Source organism: Phyllostomus discolor, chromosome 6 (genome assembly GCF_004126475.2).
Source record: "Phyllostomus discolor isolate MPI-MPIP mPhyDis1 chromosome 6, mPhyDis1.pri.v3, whole genome shotgun sequence".
NCBI classification, from domain to species: domain Eukaryota; kingdom Metazoa; phylum Chordata; class Mammalia; order Chiroptera; family Phyllostomidae; genus Phyllostomus; species Phyllostomus discolor.
Genome location: NC_040908.2, coordinates 44,314,979 through 44,335,893, shown reverse-complemented (window position 1 = coordinate 44,335,893; position 20,915 = coordinate 44,314,979).

The following is a 20,915-nucleotide window of genomic DNA, read 5'->3' as shown; positions in this document are numbered from 1 at the left end:
AATTAAGACTGGCTGCAGCAAGAGGTAGGTAGTTTGAATAGGTTGACAATTTCTGGACACATTCAGAACAATTATTTGGGATTAACTGTACAATTATGTAGACCCCAGTTCGATATGATGTGCAGGTTAATGGTGGAGAGGACATCCACATTTGCTCAATATTTCTGATGGTGCCACACTTGGTTGGGTAGTGGCAGAAGGACCGCAGTGTGTGAGTACAGCTATTCTTAACTACCGAAAATTCATTTCCAGTTATTCTTGCTTGGTCCCAAAGTGAACAAGCCTGTTGTTGGACTGATTTGAGATTCATAAGTACTCTGCTAACGAGGACAGGTAGTATGAAATGGCCTCAGAAAAAATGGTAGAAACGTGAGAAACAAGGGGCTTAGAAAACCTACCTAGAATATACACAGCAAATACTCCATTCTATTTTTATTGTTGAGGATTTTTGCCTCTCATGAGCTTAATTGGGCCAACATACCTTTCTGGTATGTCCTTGAAAGAGACAGTCATGGGGGAAGGTCAGCTAAGATTAAATCGGGACTTGCAGGATGATTGCATGCAGGCTGAAAAGAGTTAATTTTAAACGCTTTAGGTAAAAGAGAGTGCTAAGGACAGCGGTTGGGGAAACGCATCCAAAGTAAATTTGCCCTTGGTGCAAGGACACAAAGGCAAGGCTGGCTGCTGCTCAACAGGAAAGTGACTTGATCTCTTATCATCGTTCCTTCAAATTGAGGTCAGTCCTAAGGATGTGTCCTCGGCTCTAAAGATACACATTTGGGGCACCAACTGAATGGGGCACCTTGCTGGCAAGCCATAAAAGTAACTGGCCACCCAGCAGAGCTTGTCTCTGGATTTCAGAACCTGCCTTTGTCCTTCTGGCCCTCCCTGCCACTGTTTTCTGTCTTATCCTAGTTAACTGCTCCTCTTCCTCTTTTCTCCTTTGTGTGTCTTGGGCCCTTCCCTGTGGGGCTGATTTGACAATAGCAGCCAAGCTTTAGCTTCTTAATTTGGTTCACTTCAAGTTTTCCATTAGAAAGCTTTCAGGAATTTCATCTGACATTTTAATTCTGATTAAATGGCTCCTGCTTTGCTTCCTTCCTAGACTTGCCATAATGTGCCAGAGGAGTGTTGGGTTCTCTGCATCTATAACAGGTCCAGAACTCCATAGAGGGAGGTTTTATATTTAAGACAAGAAAATAACTTTCATTACAATTAATAAAGGAAAAATGAGGCTCCCCATGTAGAATCTCAATAAGCCTCTAGTATATTAAACATTCAGGAAAAAGATTTGCTGAAGACCTAGCAAGGGAAGCAGATGACACTAGGTGAAGTTCAGAGCTGCCAGTGGCCATAGCAACTTAAAATATCTCCAGCAGCATTCTCACTCCTATGTTAAGAAACCACACTCTCAAAACAGATCAGCTTCCCTCTGACAACCACACTCTAACTCACTGACCTTCCCTCTCTTAGGTGTAGGGCTTGGGGAGGCATTTCTAGGATATTCATTATCTTACTTAATCTTAAGCTTGCTCTAATACAGGTATTTTTTCCAAACAATAATGTATCTTTGAAATGAGGTAGGCCATGGTTTGAATCTAGCCTCTCTCTATTGTGCTATTTCACAGTGATTCTAGCCAAGCTGCTTAAATTCTTAGAACCTCAGCATCCACTCTTAGAAATTATGATTCTGTGTCAGTCAGTTTTTGCTAGATAACAAATAATAACAAAAACTCCATGTTTTAAAAAACATTGGCTCTCTTGCTCACAGTCCTACCAGTAGTTGCAGGCTGGGGTCAGCAGAGCTTGGTTCTAGGCTGTGGGGTGTGTCCACATTTCCTCATTCTCCTTAGACCAGCAGCAGCCCAGGGAATGTTCTCATTTCAAGCCACAGTAATACAGAGGGGCAAGCCAAATTGTGCAAGCACATCCAAAGTCCTTGTTCAAGTCATGCCTGCTGAGAGTAGTCACATGGCCAAAGCAGTCACATAACCTAACCTAAAGCCCAAAAGGAAGAAAATGCACTATATCATCCCCCTCATGAAGTTTTTGTAAAGCCACAGGGGGGGTGAAAAAATGAGAGCCAATCTTCCACAATTGAAATAATGATCACACACAAGAGTTGTAAAGATTAAATGAGATCAAAATATGTAAAGCCCAGGACAGAGTACTTGCTAAATAAATGATAGTTATTATTATGGGTTAACAAATAGTGTTTCTGATATCTATGCCTATCAACACAAAAGTTCAAAAATGAGACAGTTAGACATTATCACCCTTTAATGAATTTTATTAACTGTAATTACTAAAATGTAGACCCAGGTCTGTGCTCCCTATCTCTGTGCAACTCTGGGGACACAAATAAGTCAGGACAATCCACCAAGAGGTTTACACAAACTCAGAAGCTGAAGATGTTTGTCCTTGGAACCCCAGGCTCCATGTTCCGAGCAGCTTCCTCCAACTGCTCTGGCCTTATTTAACACCCAGTCCTTGTCTTCATTAGAAACCATTAGTACCTCTGGAAAACTAATGGTCCCTTCTCCCTGCATCCATGTAGGGTTAACAGGAGAGCAGGTATGGTTGTATTGTGGCTAATTTCTACCTGGTCTTTTCTCATACAAATCTCTCTCTGTCTCTACTTTCTGTAGGAAGAGTCTTTCTTTCTTTCTTTCTTTCTTTCTTTATTTTATTTGTTGTTCAAGTACTGTTTTCTGTCTTTTACTCCCATCCCAGCCCACTCACCCAATGCCCCCCACCTCCCTCCCATTTCCACCCCCCGTAGTTTTTGTCCATGTGTTTCTTATACTTGTTCCTGTAAACCTTTCCCCTTTTCCCCTGAAATTCCCTCCCCTCTCCCCTCTGGTCACTGTCAACCTATTCTCTATTTCAGTGTCTTTGGTTATATTTTGCTTGTTTGTTTTGTTGTTTAGGTTCCTGTTAAAGGTGTCACCACCTGGCTTATTTCACTTAGCATAATGCTTTTCAGTTCCATCAATGCTGTTGCAAAGGGTAGGAGCTCCTTCTTTCTTTCTGCTGCATAGAATTCCATGGTGTAAATGTACCATAGTTTTTTGATCCATTCATTTACTGATGGGCACCGAGGTTGCTTCTAACACTTGGCTATTGTAAATTGTGCTGCTATGAATATTGAAGTGCATAGGTTCTTTTGGATTGGTGTTTCAGGGTTCTTAGGATATAATCCTAGCAGTGGAATTGCTGGGTCAAAAGACAGATCTATTTTTAGTTTTCTTAGAAAATTCAATACTGTTTTCCATAGTGGTTGTACCTTTCAGTGTAAAGGGAGAGGGTAATCTTAGAGTCCCTCCCCACTACCCCACTTTATATACATACTCCTCTACCTCCCACCCATCCTTCACAGGGAATTTAAAACCAAATTACCTAAAAAATAGGGACAATTGGATTTAGCAGGGACCTGAGATGTTTCAGAACATCTCACAGCACTCCAGCAATGCTGAGTCTTCGGACCTGATGTGACATTCCTGGGTTGAAATGGCCATTCCATCATCCCTTTGGTGGACTCAAGTCATGCTATTTGAGTTCTTTAGGACTCCTATTTAGCAATCGGGAAATGGGATTAAAAATACTTGTGTTGAAATATCACCGATGGGGTCAAATGAGATGGTTACCACTGAGAAAATATTGAGTGCTTATGTGTGCCACATCCTAAGGATGAAAGACTGGACCACTTCCCTCCAAAGTTTATAAGGTAGTCCCAGGCACACTGTAGGAGCTCAGTAAACCATAACTACTAGTATCATGTCTACTTATCTGGTGGCAACATATGAGTATTTAACAAGTGTCATGGTACTAGAACCCATACAGAGGAAGGAACAGCAGTCTTAGAACTGTAGCAGGTGCTGGAGGCCACGTGCTATACCAGGATCATGGGCAGTGTGGGCGGGGCGGCCGGGAGTGATAATCAGGGAGGCTGTGGCAGCACAGCCACATGGCAAACTCAAGGCAGCAACTATTTGCCACCCAGTGAAGAAGTGTGTTGACATTTTAACAAATGGTATGACATCATCAGAGATATTATTCTATTTTATAACAAATGTACATTTATCATTTAAAGTCAAATCATAAAGTTTTGATATTTCTTTTTTATACCTAAATGTTACAATAAAGGAATAATGTTCTCTTATGTATACTGATTTTCCTGACCAGTGATGCAAGGTAAGTTTACCCTCGGGGAAGCTGATATTCCAGTTCCAGCTCTGAGGTGTACATGAGATCGGGCCAAGGAGAGCCGTTCTGCCACAGGCCTTAAAGGTCTCTCCCCAGCCACCACATGTGGCCCAAAGCAGAATCAAATGACTCCAAAGTCAAGACTGAAGGAAGCATCACTGTGGCATGTGTTGGGGAGTCCAAGGCAGTGTGTTTGGATGCTCCACCCTCCTGAGGGCCTCGTAGCTCTCCTGCCCCATGAGGACTCACTTCTGCAGGGAAGTCTGAAGTTCCTCCAGTCAATAAATGGTAGGGAGGGACAAGGGGAGCCAGTTGCAGGAAAGAGGAAATGCATACTATAGAGATCTGTAAAAGAACAGAGGAAGGGCCCTCCATGGTGTTCATCCCACATGCAGTAAAATAATGCCTGGGGATGGCACCAACCTTCTGCCACCATCATGTGTCTCCTTGGCAGCACTCACCTCTCCCCAAAATTCTGATGAGTGAGATAAACAAAGCAACATATTTCAGAAAATGAAAATATTCCAGTCAATGAAAGAGTGAAGAATCAGAAATTTCCCATGCATGATGCAGAAGATTCTTATAAGAAAGAATCACAGCAAGTAATGGCACATTCTTACTTAATTCAGGTTTAGGATCATGGCACTTCAGAGCTTACAGAAATCATCCAGTCCATTTAATCTGGAAAATTAAATGCCAGTGAGGTTAAATCCCCTGTACTAACTGAGTATTCTTGATCCTCAATCCATGGGCTGGTTACATCATGCTAACATTTCTTTCTCCAGACTGCAGAAAACAAGCACACACGTGCATGCGCATGCACACACACACACACACACACACACACACACAAGAAAGACACTGAAGAGTAATCAGTGCATCATGAGACAGGCATTCTTGGAAAAGATTTGTGATAAAATATTCTCCAAAGAATATACAAACACTGACATTAGGATTATTATTCTAGTTTCCAAGACAACAAAGAACAAAATTAGAGAAAAATATAATCAAGAAATCTTCCCCCAAGTTTTACATATAAACCACAATGACACTAAGGGTGAAACACCTCTTACCTCAGAACTGTTGGCCCAAGGAAGGCACCTCTGATCACAGAAACCTGGGCTGCCTACTATCACAACAGTACTACAAATTTAGAAGTATTCACCACCAGTGTGCTGCAGACCAGAGTGATCTGAGGATTAATTCCATTCACATGTGCCCAGAAGATTTGTGTAGGAGAAAGCAATCCAAAGGCCAAGTGCAGGGTTCATTTTAATAGCACTGAGGTTTGTGTGCATGTCTAATCGTGGGATCAGCAAATCACATGCCTGATGCGTGAACCATATAACCTTTCTGGCATTGTGGAACAGTTGAGTGTGTTTGGGAGAAAACCTAAGAATAGAAAACCCACGAAGCAGAAGGCCAGGTTGTGAAGCTGTTGCACAGGGCAGATGAGCAGCAGCAATGAGCAATGTGTTTTTGAGTATCTCCTAAACCTGGGGCACTAAACTGGGCACAGGAGAATTAATTTCCCCCCAAAGTCACTATTGAGGAAACTGCATTATCCCCTTCAATAAATGGGCAGCCCCCATAGGACACTTGAGAGGCTCATCATCAAAGGCAGACTGGAGGTTACAGTGGGGAAGCAGGTCTGAAAAGAATCTCCTTCCACCCGCATCTATCTGGTGGGGCCCCTCCAGGCTCTCAGAACTCATGGAATCAGAAGGCCTTGAGGCCCCTATTTAAAGACTCTGGTAATAGACTAACACAAACTAAGTAAACTGACAAAGCATTAATAGGGTCACTAATGGTGAGTTAGAAAAAAAAGAGCTAAGAGTTCCACATTATCCTGTTCTCTCTGTTGCTGGCCCTGGTCTCCATCCCTCTCCCCCAAACATCACCATCTCCATGCATGAACACCCATACATGCACATACGCACACATGCAGAGGAAGTACCAATTTGTGGAAATAAAAAAAAGGCCTGGGCAAGATTAAGTTCTAGAACTTTGGTAATAGTCTACCTTGAGAGATGTTAGACATGTCAGGAAATGAGAAGACTATACTGTCTAAGAAGCCTCTGACCTGAATTAGGGAAAAGAAGGGTTAAGAGATCCTTTCTCCAACAGAATCCTCTGGAACTTAAAAATGACCTCAATGTACAAACAGTGTCAGCAATATGGAAATCCTTCCTCCCCTTTTTAATACTTCCCAAGGATACACTCTGTGCTGAGGACTAATTTTGGAGCATCCAAGAAGTCAGGTTTTGTGAGCTCACTAGACTCTGAGTTCCTCAAAAGCACAGACTATAGTTCTGTCACCGTGGACATCAGTAGCCAGCACATAAGAGGTCTACCTAGATGCCTATTATTGGAATGGCCTGCCCACTCCATGTGCCCACCTACAAAGAGGTACTCACTTCCCCAGTGCACACTTCTGCCTTTTACCTGAGGTTAGGCAAAGCTCAGTAACCCATCACTATTATCGTTTATACTAACCTGGTGGCGACGAGTGAGAGATTTAATAAGTGGCAGAGGACCAGATTCCACTTATAGGAATAAATAGCAGCCTTAGAGCTGCAGTAGGGTGCTGGGTGTTGCCTCCTATGCCAGTATCATCCATCCATCCATTCAACAGACACAGACACACCAGGCACAATGACTGGCACAAATTTACCTCCCACCTATGTTCTCTTCCAACAACAGGCATCCAGCCCATCCTAACTTTGAACCAATCAGTAAATAAACATGAACGCATAGATGCTGACTATGCCATCAAGAACCTAACACTTTAGGGGAGCAGCTGAGACCACACACAGCAAAGGAAAACTGGGCAAGCAGAACAACGAGGTCCCCAGTGAGATGAAAAGTCACTGGATATTTTAGTGCAGAGAGGAGGGAATCTGCTATTTAGCCTGCTCCAGCCTATTAGATCTGGAGCTTGGTTGGAGACACTTTTCTGAAGGCAGAGAGACTTCCGGCCCTGGGCAGAAATGTAGAAATAGGAAAAAGAAACAAACACTGACTGAGCATAGTGATGGGCCTTCAAAGTTTCACTCCATGCAAGTCTCTCAGCAGCTCTTCGTCATGAACTTTTGTCATTTTCTTAGGCTGTTCAGCATCCAAGCCTCTCCCCTTCTGAAAAAACCCTTCACTGTCTAGCCCCGAGCAGGCTTTAAATGTGGAGCTAGTGGCACCAAGAAAAATGGGCCTGAGAGCCAAGCATCGTCGAACAGTTGGGGTACCACCTAGTAAGGCAACCAGAGGCAGCAGCGCTCTAACTGCACTGTTCCTTCAACTGCACCTCAGCTGAGGTGCTGGCTGCTGGTTCCCATGGTCTCTGCCCATTTTCCAGTCCTGGTTCCTCAGCCTTGTCCTCAATCCTACAAGTTAGCCAATACCCTTCCAATGAAGAAAGTTAACTAGAGTTATGTTCGGCAGCTTACTACAAAGAACTCTAATATACCTGGAATACAGGCATCATTCACTGCATTTTACCGATAGAAGAAACCAAAGCTCTGGGAAGCTAAAAACATAGCCAATTTGTGATAGAAGTAGGGTTTAAGCTCAGGTCTTCTGATTTCAAACTTAGGGAGGTTTCCTCTGTGAATCAGGACACCTCTGGTTGCAAGTGATAGAAAATGACTAGTGAAGCCAAAAGGATATGTATTAGCTGAATAGTTGGGATGCAAAAAGCGTGCCTTGCTCTATGCCCCAAAGGATGTTGAGTCTATCCATTGCTGATATCTGCTCTCACCTATGTGGACTTCACTCCCAGGAATCTCTTATATAGTGGTGGCCTTCTCCAGGCTTATATACTCATAACCAGAAACCCAGTAGAAAAGGGGGAATTATTTTCCCCAAATGATTGAAGCCCTGGGTTTGACTCTCACCGCACCATATCAGTGGCCAGAGATGGAACATACAGCTAGCCAAGCCTGGCTCACATGTGCTGCAGCCCCCACTCCCTGCCCCAACCCCTGTGGTGGAGTCAACACCTCTCAAGCTATTTTTTTTAATACACTTACTGACATAAAGAACATGGGTATTTTTCTTTAATCCTTACCCAAGAACATTCTCCCCCTGCTTCAAGAGAGAGAGAAATATCAAAACATCGACTGGCTGCCCTCTCACATGCACCCCAACAGGGGATCACACCCACAGCCTGGGCATATGCCCTGACCAGAAGTCGAACTCACATCCTCTCAGTCCACAGGATGACACTCCAACCAACTGAGCCGCACTGTCCGGGGCAACACTACTCAAACTTTATAGGCTGACACTGGGGGAGCAACAGTTCTCAAGGAGAATCACAGTACTTTACCAGAAGAAAGGTGAATGGGTATCAAGTGGCAAACACTACAGATGTCCACTGGTATCTACTGCCTCTGTAGTATGGGTGGCACTCATCTTCTTGGCCCTTTGCCACACTGCAATAAATCCTTTCTCCACAGCGAATCCCGCCACCTGCCCACCAACCACAAGCTCTCTCTTCTTCCTACCAACCGAAAGTTTCTTCCAAATTCTTTCACACACATTATACATGCTAGAAACATAAACTACCCCATTCCATGGCTTTTGCATTTTAAATCAAAGCAACAAACATTTCTGGAAGCCATTCTCAAAGCTGTATGTTAAGAGAGGAAATTCAGAGCATCTAGATAATTGATTGGTTCATCATGGCTTTACCAGCCCCCTGAAATCCTCTCTTAGAGGTGGCTAACCACTCTGGGTCTAAGTCAGCAGGGACTTGGTCCTAGGATCCCACAGCAGAGATTAAGGACCAGAGCATGTCCAAGGGAGAGTGCTAGGTGTCAAACCGCTAAGGAAAATCATGTCCAAGCAGTTTATGGAGAAAGGAAGCCTTGAGGTAGACATTTAGAGCTGAAGCTTGCAGCCAAGGGATTAGAAAGCCATAGAAAATGACAGCAAGGAACAGTGAGAAGATGGCAGGCAGATTAAAAGAAAATGTCGGTGTTTCTTTTGCTGTGCAGTAGAGTGGGCTGGCTCCACATAAGGGACAGACTGAACAGAACCTTGACCTCCATGGAAGGCCACCTTTAAGGCCCTGCCCAGTTTACTCCCTGGGTCCAGACTTTTCCTCTCTACCCTGACTCTAAAGTTTGTCCTAGAACTGAGCCTGTGCCTAGCAGATGATCTTTACTTGAAATTGCAAAACTTCAATATTTACCAAACACCATGTGTTAGCTAAGCCTTGGGCAAGGGGCTGGTGATACACAGATAAAGATGTAATTTTCAACCTTGGAAAAATGTTCTGAGGGTGAGAGAAGCAGCTGAGCTTTAAAAAAATGAAGACAGAATATTAGTTCTATAATAGAGGTTTATATAAGGTTTCCATAGGAACTCATAAATGAGCAATTAACCCAAGTGCCCTTAAGGTTGTGGGAGGAAACAGCAAGTAATGGGGGTGGAGGGCAAGTTGGACCTGATCTTGTATGGGATCGCACAGCTTTGAAAGGAGAAACAACAAGGATTAAGGGTTGGATCAAAAAGAAGCCCACACCATAATCTGAAGTTCCCCCCTAGAGCACGAGCCCTCACTTCTGTATGCCGGCCGCCTGGCATGGGGCCTTCTACCTGGAGGTGGCTCAATAAATATTTGTGAATTAAACAGTGAATGCTGTTTTGCCTTTGGAACAGAAGGTAGACCTGCTAGACCAAAGGACACTGCTTCCTAAAACATTAACACAGCATTTAATTTCTCATTATGACTCTCTGAACATTTAATTAATAATTGTTATGGGAAGAGGAGAGCAAAGTGGTAATTAATAGCTATTGGCCAGAACTACTGCTGAAATGAGTCCAATTATGAAATGAACTAAGTACACCCAAAAAGAAGCATGAATTCCAGAAGTGATGAGAGGCCATGAGCACCAGGGTCTCTGAGGAATATTCTTAATCTGAGCAGCTGTAAGGGAAGATGTGTGCAAAATAGGAAGAATGGAGAAATGATCGATGTTAAATGATAAATTTGGTCTGCACTTCCTGGAAGGACCAACATCGCCACTGGGCTGTTTCCTTCCAACCAACAGCACAGAATGAAATGAGAACAGAAGAAGAGTAAAGGCTAGAGCCATCGTATCCAGGTGCCAAATGCCAGGATGCCAGCAACCCCCGGGGCTCTAGCACTTCGGAGGTCAACAAATCCCCATGACCTGACGGCTCTTCATTCCTCCTTTAAGAGGCAGCATGCTCATGCTTTTGGAAAGATGACTACAGGACTGCTTATACATAAAGAACCTCAAAAACACTTGTTGTTTGGGTAGTTTGGGTGACTGACCACTCCATTGATCCTTGGGGTTAACTTGCCCATTTGCTACCACTGTTCCCACCAAGGGTCCTCCTTTGCACACTCTTCCATGCACACTTAACCCCCCCACACCAGCTGGTTTCTCTCCACAAACTACCTCTTCTCCACAGCATAGGTCTTCGATTTTCAGTCTTTGGAAATTCATAACACCCAAACCATTAATAAAGCTCATGTTTATGTTTTCTTTTCTGAACAGCCTTTTATGACTATAACATCCTTGGTATTAGGTAGCTAAATTTTTTTAAAAATTAAATCTCATGAGGCTGCAGGTTAAAGAAAATCTCAATGTATAGGTTCTGATTTTTTAAAGAAAAACATGTAATTTATAAAACCATATGCTAAAGAAGATATTAAGAAAAGCAGGCACAGAACTCCTACAAATAAAAATAGTAACTGGGAAAATAGGTTGAAGAGAAGAAAGGAAATGTTTAAAATACCAGTGGTGTCTATGACTTTACTCAAGCACTGATTGGGACAATTCTTCTCTACTTTTAAAGTAGCTCCTTTAAGAAAATTCCATTTTCTACCCCCTAGGAAATGATGTTACCCTGAGAGTTATGTGATGCAAAGGTGACATTCTGTGGCTGAACCAAGGAATTGCAAGGGTTTGATGCAAATACCCTGGGATTCCATCCACCCCTTCCCTTCAGGTCTTCATTAACTTGTAGGCTGAAGGGTCAAAGTTAATCTAATAGACTATTGTTTTACATTTTACAGGCTAAACTGCAACAAATTTCAAGTGTAAGCCTATCTGCTTTCTTCTTTTTTTTCTATTTTTTTTATTTTAATCTTAAGATCTCAGAGTCTTCACGGGATGCTGTAAATTACCCCTTCATCAGAGGCACTTCATGTAGCAGAAAAAGAGAGAAGGTTGGAATCAGAAAAATGAGTCCTAGCTCTGCTCTTCCTAGATGTTATCTTGCCTTCTCTGTGTCTCTCTTTTCTCACTGGTACATTATGCCATCCATAGACCATGGAAAGGTGTTCCCGCCTTGGGTGTGAAGGACAGAAAGATAGGATATGCAGTACAGTGTTGTACCAAGACAGGTTTTCCACTTCTCAGTGGAGAAGCACCTCTTTCAGGCAGAGAACTCACTCCATTTGCAGTATCCATACCTGCCAGGTAAACTCCAAAGCAGGCAGACTTGCCTTGTGCCTTCCACAGACCTCTCCAATCTTCCTTCCTCCATTACTAACGTGAGCACTGGAAATGTCTCAGGTACACAGGGAAAATGCTCTCTTCCTCTACAGAAAACATGTTGCAAATACAATGTCTAATTCATCTCCCAGGGCATAGGTTTCCAGAGTCAATATATTAACATGTCACTGGGTAGCATATAACAGCAGACTGAACTTGAATCCAGATTACTGAATTCAGCAGACTGGTTCCCCCCAGCTTGATATCCCAAGTCATAGGGCAATGTTTGCATTGTCTCATCCTTTTCTTTTTGGAGGCCTGGAACTACGAAAAAGTTATTTGGCTAAGTATTTTCTAGAGTGTAGAGACTTGCTTAGTCCTCCAGCCAGTTTTATTTTGACAGGCAGAAGTTTCATTTTCCAGATGTTCTGGGGCACTTAGGATTTCTCTTTTGCCCCTCTGAAGCAAAAACTGAAACCACTAATGGACTGAAACTTTAAATAGATTAACTCCCAACACTACCTGGCTCAAATTTATCTTTGTATCACTGTAGCTGTCCCTTCGCCCACTGTACTTCTTTTACTTTCATTGGATTTCTACCTTCCCATCAATAAGTAAGGAAATAGGAAAGAGCAAAATGAGACGGAGACTTAACATCAAAACCTATGACTTACTTTTGCCTTTTCCATTTCTTCTGTTAGAAGAAGAGCACAGAGTTATATTTGGGGGAGTATAGAAAAAGAGAACAATGCATCAGTTATTTACCTGCATTGAAATAAAAGTGAAAATGAGTATTTTTTTTAACAGTAAAGCTAGATGAAGGTCTGAAGGGTGGAGAGAAATGACAGAATGGTGAAAATTGGTAAGAACTGAGCTGACTTTGTTCTGTTTTCATGAATACATAGTTTTTAGAGTTTTCAATTATATTGAGAAATTTTCTCCCTGTCTTCTAAAAGATGCCAAAAAATTTTGCACTTGAGGGTCAGCAAACACCTGACAACCCGAGAAGTCCAATAATGCACTAAGGGGAACAGGCTCATAGCACTGTGCGTGACCGAAGGGTTTCAGGTCCCCTCACACTGAGGACGAGAAAACATGTTTTTCTAAGTAAGTAGAGTTGACATCAGCTTAGAATAGAATTAGATGCAAGTGGCTAGTTAGAATTCATTTTACAGGAATCAGATATTAGAGAAAAGACTGGTGTGGACAGGCCTGCAGAGTCCCGGTTCTAAGGGTATGTGTATCCCCTACACATGCAAATTCTTCAGAGGCTGCCTCCTCGTGTCTGGTGAAAACCAGAGCCTGATATTTACGCACACCCTGCTGGACATCCCTCACTGCAACAGTCATGCATTCAAAGGTTCAAACATAGAGCTCTGATGCTTTGTAAAATTCCAAAGGGACCTTATCATGGAGTTCAAATGTATTTGGACAGGTCATTTAGGTTTTGCAGCTCATACAGTCTCTGTCACAATTTTTGTTGCAGAACATAAGCAGTCATGATAAATATGTAACAAATGAGCATGGCTATATTCCAATAAAACTTTATTTACAAAAACAGGCAGAGGGCAGATCTTGACCCATTTGCCAAGTTTGCCAAGCCCTATGTTAGACAGCAAAGAACTTCTCTATAGGAGAAAAGTGTTTCAACTAAAGCAGGAGTTCTTACTGAGGCCTCTTATTTGGTGCTTTACATATTCATCAGATAGAATCCCTTTTATCAGTTAGGAATGCCTTTGGCTGCAGGTATCAGAAAACCCAACTCAATTGACTTACACAAATAGCAATTTCTTATTTTCCTGTAACAGGAGTACAAGGTTAGATGGTTGCTACCAACACTCTGCTTGCCCTCCCTTACTGCTTCCTTGGATGCTCTCTCCTCCACCATTCTCAGCCTATCAGCTGGTCATCTCTCAATCTACCAGATGGCTGATGCTCCAACAAGCATCACATTTGACTCTGAGGATGCAGAAAAAGAGAGGGACAAAAGGATGGGTCAACCATAATCCCCCCTTTTTCTAATCAGAAAAGGAGAAGTGATTCCAGGAACACCTCTAACCCACCTGATAAAAGAGTTCTACTTGTATCTCATTGGCTGGAATTATGGCATGTGGGTAGCACAAAAAGAAGGGGAATTTGGTATTTGCTTTTGCAGCCTTTGAAGTAGAAAAAGCAGAGGGAAAAAGGTATTGGGGTGAGAACTGAGATAGCCAAACTACACCCTTGTGTATAGGATACTGTGTTGGTGATAAGAAAAGCATCCTAAGCACAAGTTCAAACATATGCTAACCATGGAGAGCTGTAAGAGTGATCCCTGGTGAGGAGGTTCTGCAGGTTGCTTCTCTTAGTGGAAACCTTGACAGCAATGTACTGGTGCGTTTAATGGGCTTTACTGGTGCTGGTATTTCAGTCATATTGATGATGAACACATATCTACTAATCAATATTGCTATTACCAAAATTTGTGACTTTCTCCCACCCTTGACCCAAGAAAAATATGGAAGAGGGTTTACTGTCTATGATTATATATAAAGATGGCTAAGATAGGTAACCCTCTCAGCCACCACAAAAAGTATTTTACCACAGAAAGGCAAAGGCTAGACATAAAATACTGTACTGTACATAGCTGAGATTCTAGGGAGAACTTTTGGTGATGGGAAAGAAGTTATCTCAATATTGGCATAATATCATGGTTAAATTACTGATTACATTTTTGACAAGAGGTAGCCCTTACACTGTAATGTCCATAGAAGTTAGCACTTTGGTTTTCAGTCTTGCCTTTAAAGTAGTATGACACATGACTTCAAACCACAACCTCCTAGTTTAACCCATTTCAATTTCCAGGCATTGCTTTCCTGTTAACAGTCTAATAGTTCAGGCTCAGAGGCAACCTTTAAAATAGTGGAGTTGTTCTTTTGGGGATGTTTGCTCTGTAAGAAACAAGCAGAACAGTTAAATTAAGAGTAGGTAATTTTCTGGAAGAGTGATGGGAAAAGAGATACCCAACCATACAACTGTGACACATACACAGAAAATGCCCCCACATCTGAGCTGCATTCTTATTTTCAATGCAATAAAAATACACTATGGCCATGGGAGTTCTGCAATTTGACTATAAAATGTAGATAATCACAATTATCTGCAGCCTGTTTCAAATAATTCCTTTTACTGTCAAAGCAAGTTCATTACTATCATCTCATCTGATCTTTATGGCAAGTGTTTGGTGTCTACCTGTTTCTGTCAAAGGGGAATCCAACACAGAGGAGGACAATCTGCCCAAGAGCTCACAGACACTTCCTGTGCCCGTCTGTCCTATACCAATGGAGTGTCTATTACTTGCTTCCAAAACACAGAAAACTGGTTCATCTCCTTTTCAAGATCACACTGCATTTCCATGTCAATTTCTTACCACTTTATGCACCTTTTTAAAATATTTAATTAAGTGCTGAACTTGCACTTTGCTACCTAGGCCCCCTGTTTTTCTTTCATTCTATAAATGAATGTGAGTCTGAACTGGTTTTACCAGCTCTGAAATACCTCTTTTGGGTCCCCATGAAAATAATGTGCTGTCACTTTTAAAAAGAAACAAGTTGAGTCACCTCCTGGGGTTTTTCACTCTTCAGGATCCAAACTTCACAGATTAGATGAACTCTCTCCTATTTAGGGGCAAGGGGAGGGGGCAGTTAACTTTCCTGTGTCAGTGCAACACCTCAGTGGAGAAATACAAAAGACAAGAAAAAATCCCAAGTGGGTAATGAGAATAAGGTGAGGCCAGGTTTCAGGGTCCAAGCCACACCTCAGAGACAAGCTGGGCTGAACCCACCCATGACTCCTTCCTAAAACACGAAAATTGCTTAGGAGGAGCCGCCCCTCCCAATGGCAGCCGCATTCCTGGGCCTCAAGCTCCCAAGCCTGCCTTCCTAGCAGGGGCTTTCTCTGTGCAGCCCATCCCCTTTCTTTTGTTTTCATGATGGTCCATTTGGCCCACTAAAGCCAGCTTTTTGCATATTAAAACTTAATTTGTTTAAGGACAAACAGTCGGAGGTCTGCTTCTCAGGGGCTGAAGGGACATAACACAGGAGCTGGGCTTTGGCCTTGGGGGCTGCCGACTTGGCAGATCCCTGATTCTGAGAGACCAGCCATGAGCTGCTTCACTGTCAGGACTCCAAAAGGCATTGCCCTGAGCTCCAAGGTGGAGCTGTTTACCAATACCGTGATCTCTCCCCAGATGCAGTTGCTACTGCAGCTAATTAAGAGAACAATTAAGACCAAGGCAATCAGTCAAGTACACAGACCTCAGTCATCTTCCCAGCTCTCAGATGCTGCACTGCTCCCAGGGGGCTGAACCGTATTCAGTCATTCAGAAAATGACAGGAAGAAGCTATTAAATATCTGAAAACCATAAAAATGCAATCATACCGTTCTTTAGCTGAGCCATCCACCAGAGAGCAATGCCCAGCAACTTTAGAAACTTAGCAGTCCCCTCGAATTCACACACTCACAAATAAGAAGATTAATCAAAGCAGCTCAAATCAAAATTTAATTACAAGGTGGGGATGAGAGAAGCTGTGCTGGCCATTCTCCTGCTTTTTTTTTTTTTTGGTTTATGACTGATCAATACTTCTTGTATCAGCCAAATGCATGACAAAGTCCATGGGGTATCTTTAGAAAGGAAGTAACAGATTAAATATTGAGCTAAACAATTTAATCTTCTTCTGGAAGAATTTTCAGATATTTGTAAAAGTAAATCCTATTAGTGGGGAACCATCTCCATGTGCAAGACTATATAGCCTCATTGGGAGAAGGTCATAAACACAGATACACAAGCCACTAAAACAAAACTTTTCCTAATAGCATAGCAAATAGAGACCAGATAAAAAATTTCCCTTAAAAAGAAAAACATCACACACACACACACACACACACACACATGCTCGCACACGTGCACACCTGTGCACATGCACCTGTCCATAAAGTATCCATCCACTTAATATGCAAAATAGAGGCATTTATTGAAGAAGATATAATATACCAGAAACATTGTACATAGGACAATGATACCTCAGTCCCCTTCAAAGTAGGTACCTTGGGACCTCACACAGTTCTCCCAATCACCATCAGCTGCACTGTCATATTTTCCTGAATCTCATCAACAGTCTGAAATCTCTTCCCTTTTAAAGGTGATTTTAGTTTTGGGAAAAGCCAGAAGTCATGGGGTGTCAAATCTGGCCATAGAGGAGCTGAGTAACCTGGGTGGTTTGATGTTTCACTATGAACCTCTGCAAAAGACATGATGCATGAGCATAATGAAGTTGCCAATCACCAGTTGCCCCATAGCTGCAGTCTTCTGAATCGCCTAAATAGTTTCCACAGAGGAATGTTCATGTTTCATGCAAAATTTGATGCAGATTCACTGCTCTACTCACTCAGTCATTTTGAATGTGATGGCCACACAGTACACATGCTTACTCAATGGCGTCTACCGCCCCCACTGACTAGTATAGTGAAATCATCACTGCTCACCCATGCACATTATAGTCCACTCTCCTTGGCTGCCAGGTTACATTGATGTCACACAAACCATTTTCGTTATGTTAACAATGGTGGGACTTTTCCTGTACAGACCTCGTATATCCTTAGTAAACTTATTGCAGAGCACTCTAATTTTCTCCTATTCAGTACTGGCTTTACCTCTCAATAAGTAATTATTCTCTTTGAATTCCCTCACAAAAAAAAAAAAATGAAAATTTCTGGTGTCCTGGAGCTAAGAAATTAGGCCAATCATCTTAGAAAGAAGCACCCTAAGCAATGTCATCAAAATATTTTTTATTACAGACTCTTAGCCAAGATAATGGCATAGGTAGATAAACTGTGCCTCCCTGCACAACCAAAAGAAGGACAACAACAATTTTAAAAACAATAAACAACCAGAACTGACAGAAAATCGAACTACATGATAGTCCAACAACCAAGGAGTTAGAAGAGAAATATTCATCCAGACTGGTAGGAGGGGCAGAAACAGACAGCTGGGTGGAGAGGACTCACCGTAAGGCAGCGGCTAGTGGGGCAGGCAGTCCCACATTCATGTGTGAATAAACTGGCAGGAACAACTGGGGAGCAAGACAGACCACACAACCCAGGGTTCCAGTGAGAAAAAATAAAGCCTCAAAACCTCTGACTAAAAAAATATTTGGGGGTTGTAGCAGTGGGAAAAACTTCCAGCGCCACAGTAGAGTTCATTGGAGAGACCCACAGGGTCCTAGAATGTGCACAAACCCACCCACCTGGGAATCAGCACCAGAAGGGCCCAATTTGCTTGTGGGTAGTGACAGAAGTGACTGAAAGCCGGTAGAGAGCTGAGCAAGCAGCACAACCCCTCTAGGACCCCTCCCCCACATACTGAACCACAACAAGTGACTTGGGTTGCCTGGCCCTGGTGAATACCAAAGCTCTACCCCTTACTATGTCATAGGCACAACAAGACAAAAAAAAAAGGCCCAAATGAAAGAACAGATCAAAGCTCCAGAAAAAATACAATTAAGCACAAAGAAATAACCAACCTATCATAGGCACAATTCAAAACGCTGGTAATCAGGACGCTCACAGAAATGATTGAGTATGGTTGTAAAATGGAGGAAAAAGTGAAGACTATGAAAAATGAAATAAAGAAAAATGTACAGGAAACCAACAGTGAAGGGAAGGGAGTCAGGACTCAAATTAACAGTTTGGAGCAGAAGGAAGAAATAAATATTCAACCAGAACAGAACAAAGAAACAAGAATTCAAAAAAAAATGGAGAGAGGCCTAGGAACATCCTGGACAATTTTAAATGTTCTAACATCTGAATTATAGGGGTGCCAGAAGGAGAAGGAGAAGGGTAAGAAACTGAAAACTTATTTGAAAAAATAATGGAGAACTTCCCCAATCTGTCAAAGGAAATAGACTTCCAGGAAATCCAGGAAGCTCAGAGAGTCCCAAAGAAGTTGGACCCAAGGAAACACATACAAAGGCACATCATGATTACATTGCCCAAGATAAAAGATGAGGAGAGAATCTTAAAAGCAGCAAGAGAAAAGGAGACAGTTACCTACAAAGGAGTGCCCATAAGACTATCAACTGACTTCTCAAAGGAAACCTTACAGGTAAGAAGGAGGTGGAAAAAAAGTATTCCAAGTCATGAAAGGCAAGGACCTACATCCAACATCACTCTATCCAGCAAAGCTATTGTTTAGAATGGGAGGGCAGATAAAGTGCTTCCCAGATATGTCAAGTTAAAGGAGTTCATCATTACCAAGCCCTTATTATATGAAATGTTAAAGGGATTTATCTAAGAAATAGAAGATCAAAACTATGAACAGTAAAATGACAACAAACTCATAACTACCAACAACTGAACCTATACACAAAAATAAAAACAAAGCGAACAACTAGAACAGGAACAGAATCAGAGCAATGTAGATCACATGGAGGGTTATCAACAGGGAGGGAGAGGAGGAGAATGGGGGAAAATATACAGGGAATAAGAAGCATAAATGGTAGGTACAAAATAGGCAGGGAGAGGTTAAGAATAGTATAGGAAATGAAAAACCCAAAGACCTTATATGTATGACCCATGAACATGAACTAAGGGGGTGGAATATGGGTGGGAGGGGGTGTACAGGACAGAGGGGGGAAAATGAGACAACTATAATAGCATTATCAATAAAATATATTTTAAAAATAAATAAATAAATAAATAATAAAACCATTTTTTATTAAATATCTTTGTCCAATTCAAGTGAGTTCTCCAGACACTGCTCTTTCAATCTCCCCAACAATATCTTCACCCATGTGCACAAGACCCTTGTACTGTCTCCTATAGACCTTTGTGAGGAATAGCCAAGAACAAAATATACCCACATCTATATACTGCTAAGGGGATAATCTGAGTTTCACCTTATTAGCTCTTGCCAGACTCATCCCAATGTCACAGATGAGCTGGTGATCGACAGGTGGCCAGTTGCAGGCTACTTTCCCTCCTCATTTGGTGTTACAGACCAGAACACTCCTCTAACCTCATTACAAAATCCATCCAATGCTCAGAACTTGAATGACCAACATCCACTCAGTTCAGGGGTATTTTTTCTTTCTTTCTTCTTCTTCCTTTATTTATTTATTTATTTATTTGCACTATTATCTGCTTACAAACACACATATACCTGCATACATTTATACTACAGAAAGCTCATGTTTTAAGCTAAATATGGTACTATTCTTTTGAAATGTATAATAGCTATAGAATGATATGCTATAGTCATTTCCTGATATAGAATGAAAGCCAAAAAACACATTCTTTTAAGAACTAAATTCTGTACCAGCTTTATTTCTACTATGATATTTTAGTGCACCCATGTTACCATTAAAATTTTTTTAACTACCACCTCAAATATCCTTCAGCCAAACTACTACAATTGGAAAGGAATTTGTCCAATTCTTATTGCTTCTCCTTTCCTTTGAGATGGAAACCAACTGACCCAAAATCAATTGCTCAGATCTCCACAAGGAGAAGTTCAAAACTTTTCATTAATACTCCAAATTTAAGGTATGTCCACAATGGACAAAAATTGTAGGAATTCAAGGGGGGAAACAGAAGGCAATGGTTTTCAAACTCTGCATTTTTCTCTCAGTAATTCAAAAGGATTTTACAATGATTTTTCCAGGCCATTAGCCCAAAATGTCTGATAACTATGACTATTTTGAAAAGGAAAAAGAAATTAAGCAGGGATCAGCCACTGAATTTATAGAGATAGTTATGCCTTTATGTAGCAGCCTTTTCACCTTTGCCTGCATTGTAAATAGAATTTTTTTAAAAAGAAGAACCACTGGTCTCTACTTATAAGGTACAATCTTTCTAGACAGTATTTTTGACAAGAAAAAAATCTCTCTCTACTTAAATAGGAACAATTGACCACCAAAATTTTTTTGTTAATTACCATTCAGAGAGATGTCAAATAAAAAGGGAAGAAGAATGCCCTCTATAAAAAAGCCAAGCATTTCATAATAGACAACAATATACCTTCCTCTCCAGAGTGACAAAGATTTGTTCACTTATATTATTTACACAAGTTGTTTAGAAACTAGGCAGAAAAATATCAAGCCAACAAAGAATAAAATGTTCCAACAATTCTTGAAGAACAGAGATGAGAAAAGAAACCTCTCCCTATATATTTTCACTTATCCCCTTTCTGCCAAAAATATTCACACA